Consider the following 4,665-nt stretch of genomic DNA (forward strand, 5'->3'; position numbering starts at 1 on the left):
TGCGCCAAACACGCTTCCGTACGGCGCGTAAGCCGGAAGCACCTGGGCGGGGCGTACACTTGGCCCGTCTCCTCGCGTCATTCCGTTAGCAGCCGGCGCGTGCTCGGTTCCCGAGAGCTAACCACTCCGGGCTGGGCTGCGGTGGGAAGAGAACTCCGTTCCGACGTAGGCTTGTGCGGTCCCAGACTAACTTGCAGGATTTTAGTCTGTAGAATTCCTTATTATTCATTTTTTCTTAGACCAACACGAGGAATCATCGGCCACAATAAAGATGGCGGCAGCCGCTTTACCATGGTAACAGGGAAGTCATTTGCTAACAAACTTGGCCCTTACTTTAGTTCCGCCCAAGGGAGGTGCTTGGTCCCGCCTCAGCTGCGTGCCTGTTACTTTATAAAAGCTGGAGTGTACCGAGCAATATGAGGAGAGTCGCGGCAGTCTAGGATATGAGAGAATGAGGAGCGCTCAAATTCAAGGCGTCGCCATAGCTGAGGAGATGGGGAGGTAAAGGGAGAACAGACCCCTGTCTGCTTTTGCGTAGCACCTGGGCTCCATGTGTTTGGTGGTGGTGAGGGAGCGAGGTGGCGGAGGGCGTAGGCTAGCAGGGTATCGGAAAAGATCCTTGACTGCCGGTGCTCAATAAGCGGCTAACGCATGATTTGAACTCAGATTGCCTTGGCTCGGAGACTGAATGTTTAACTGCTGTAGTTATTGCCTCCCAGTATAACTGAGGGAATAGGAATGACTCAACATTTTATTACCATTTTTGGAAAAGAACTTAGAGTATCTATGACTTGGTGATCCTGGGTCGGTGGCTCATAACAACGAACCACCCAAGAATAGGTTGAGGCACCTATAACCAGGGGCTTGTTGCGCTGTCATCAATCATGTGTAGAGAATGGATTGTTGGTCTCTCACTTCATCAACCAACCCTGCTCTACTGGTTATAAAAGAGGAGGTGTGTGCAGAGGATGTTTCCTAAGCTTTTGCTTTTGTATATTTGAGTTTCATTTATAGGCCCTGTGCTGGTGACTCCTGCCTCAGTGCCTGTTGTCCCTGAGTCTTTTCCTTCACTGCAACACTCTTGGGGTGATACATATCTTTAGCCTATAGGTTATAACAAAATGAAGACAGAAGGTAGGGCGTCTGATGCTGTGGTAGGTGTTATGACTGAACCTCAGTTAACACAACAATATAGGTGCAGTATGAAGAGGTGGGGGAAAACTAGGAAAGATGCATTTCTACACAAATGGGACTATATTTAGAATAAGTGTTATTTGGGGGATTTGCTCAGAAGAGAAAGGGTGCATGGTGGAGAATCAAAGAATTTGGGAAACCACAGTCAAGATTTGTGGGGCATTGGCAGTAAGTTTTGTGGAAAAGTCCCGAATTCTCATTTAGTCTTGTTGATGATACTAAGACTCTTGGATAAGGTATAAGTGAAGCAAGCAAAGACACTCAAGATTGTGAAGGCACAGAGACTTGGCCATAGAAGGTCAAACTTCCAAGGCTGGGGTAAGTACTACTTCATGTTTGATCTACATTTAAAGTTCTTCAGAGCCATGGAATAAAATCCCTCATTGGTCTCCAGGGAATATCTGCAAAGGCAGCAACTCCTGGACATACATCACTGCATGAAAAAGATTCCAGATGGCAATGTATCATTACCCATGTTAGGAGAAATTCTCAATGAGCAGCTCCTGTAATAGCTAAGGAAACTTGGGGCTCTCAGAGAGCACCTGAGTGCCAACACAGATCCTGGTCAGTATCTGGATGTAGGTTCCAATTGGCTTGCTTTCCAGAAAGGAAACATCATTCCTAAGTTTTGCACTACTGCATTATCACACCTGTTCTGCAGTAATATTTATACTTTCTGTATTTGAGAGTTCAGCTCTGAGGCTACAGCATAGAGAATTGTGCAGTCCATCAAAGCTGGTCATTCTGGTCTTTTGATTTTAGCATTTTCGTTTTTTAAAAGATCTTATTTATTTGAGAGAGAGTGAGTGAAAGAGCGTGGGCAGAGGGAGAGAGAGAAGCAGGCTCCCTGCTGAGCAGGGAGCCTGATGTGGGGCTCAATCCCAGGACCCTGGGATCATGACCTGAGCCGAAGGCAGATGCTTAACTGACTGAGCCACCCAGGCACTCCTCATTTTTTATTTCTTTTCTAATTATTTTTTCTCAATTCATTCTCAATGAATACATTTCCTATATTTGTTTCCTAGAATCCAGAAGGTTCCTGATTGTTCCCCTGCTCAAGGGCTGCCTTATGAGATACATTGCTTGGTTGCTGGCCAGGGAGTTAGTTGGTCAGCTGAATTGGAGGAAGATTTTCCTTATTCTCGGCAATGGCATGGTGACTTCTTGCTGCTGAATGGGGACTGCTTCCAAACCAAGCATTGGGGAAGACTAGGTAAGAGGAGGAAGTCTCTGAGTTTTTTCTGTAGAATCCAGTCAGCCTTGCCTAAAACGCATCTTTTGGGGGGCTTGTTCTGTTTCAGAACCAGAACTCTGGGAGATTGTTGCAGTGACAAGTGGAATCCAGCGTTTAGCAAAACCAAGGTGGATATCACTGTGCCACACTTAAACTCCAACAGTGTGCTGCTGGGTGAACATGGCTGGACAGAACATGTGGGTAATGGTATCAGGTTGTGGTAAACAGGGTGATAATGATTAAAAATAGCTAGTATTTGTGAAGGGCTGTATCGATTACAAAGCTTTTCTACATAGATCTTCAGTCTCACAAAACCTGGGAGATTGTTTTAGTGTAATATATATATTTTTTTATTGTAGCAAAGTATACATAACAAAATTTATCATTTTAACCATTTTTAAGTGTACACTTCAGTGGCATTAAGTATATTCACATTGTGCAACTATCATCACTGTCCATCTCCAGAACTTCTTTATTTTCCAAGATGGAAACTTCATATCCATTAAACATTAATCCCCCATTATCCCCCCCACCAGCTCCTGGCAACCACCATGCTATCCTCTGTGTCTATGAATTTGACTACTTTAGGTACCTCATATAAGTGGAATCTTAACACTCTATTTTTACTTTTGTGACTGGTTTATTTCACTTAGCATAGTGCCTTCAAGGTTCGTCTATGTCATAGCATGTGTTAGAATTTTCTTCCTTTCTAAGGCTGAATAATATTCCATTGTATGTACACACAAAAGTATGTTTAGCCAGTCACCCGTTAATGGACACTTGGGTTGCTTCCACCTTTTGGCTGTTGTGAATAATGTTGCTATGAGCATGGGAGTACAAATACCTCTTTGAGTTCCTGCTTTGAATTCTTTTGCGTATATATCCAAAAGTGTAATTGCTAGATCATGTAATTCAATGTCTAATTGTTGAAGGAATTGCCATACCATTTTCCACAGTGACTGCATCATTTTACATTCCCATCAGCAGTGCGTAGGGGTTCCCATTTCATCCTTACCAACATTTGTTATTTACTTTTTTATTTTTGGAATAATAGCCCTATGGTTGTGAAGTGGTATTGCGTTGTGTTTTTTTTTTTTTTAAGATTTTATCTATTTGAGAGAGTGAGAGAGCACGAGCAGGGGAGGGAGGGGCAGAAGGAGAGGGAGAAGCAGCTTCCCCACTGAGCAGGAAGCCCGACGCTGGGCTTGATCCCAGGACCCTGAGATCATGACCTGAGCCGAAGGCAGATGCCCAGCTGACCGAGCCACCCAGGCATCCCTCCGTTGTGGTTTTGATTTGCATTTCACTACTATATTGGGAAACTTACTGTTCTCCTGTGTGTCTCCTTTGCTTTCACAGAGAACACTTTACTTTTGAGATTTCTGGTCACCGAGTATGTGGGGTTTTTTTCTCCCACGATTCTCTGCAACACCAGCTGGGTGTCCTATAATTTAACTCAATTCTGACACCTGGGCATAGTGTCAGATTCCCACAGGTTAAGGGTTCAATCCTACAAGACTGCCTCCGCCCCACTTCAGATGCTAGTTGTAAGTTTAGGTTGTCATCTGTGCTTCTCACTGATTGGCTATAACCTTGGGTTCAGTTAACATGCTACAGCAGCTCACAGACCTCAGGAAAACAGTTACTGACATTTACCAGTTTATTAAAGGATATGAAGGATACAGGTGAAGAGCCAAATGAAGAGAGATGTAAGGTGAGCTCTGGGAAGGTCCTGAGTGCCAGAGCTTCTGTCCTTGTGGAGTTGGGATATGTCATCCTACTGGTACCTGGGTGTGTTCACCTACCGGAAGCTCTGAATCCCCTACCTAATTTTGGCATTTTTATGGAGGCTTCATCACTTAGGCAAGATCAGTCATTAACTCCATTGCCAGCCACACTTCCCTCTGGAGGATGAAGGGTAGGGCTGAAAAATCCAACATCTAATTATGGCTTAGTTATTCAGTGACCAGCCCCCATCTGGGAGCCCACCCAGAGTTGCCTCATTAGGGCAAAAGATACTCCTAATGCTGTTACCACTTAGGAAATAACAACGGATTTAGGAGCCCTGTATCAGGTACAGGATCAAAGACCAAATATTAGAATAAGAGACACTCTTTATGCTCTTATCACTTAGAAATTATAAGGTTTTTAGGAGTTCTAAATAGGGAACCAGGTGCAGAGACCCATATATGTATTTTCTATTATCTCATTCCTAGAAATGAGTGAAGTTGAACATG

The sequence above is a fragment of the Ursus maritimus genome (genome assembly GCF_017311325.1).
Source record: "Ursus maritimus isolate PB19 chromosome X unlocalized genomic scaffold, ASM1731132v1 scaffold_X1, whole genome shotgun sequence".
Classification (NCBI taxonomy): Eukaryota; Metazoa; Chordata; class Mammalia; order Carnivora; family Ursidae; genus Ursus; species Ursus maritimus.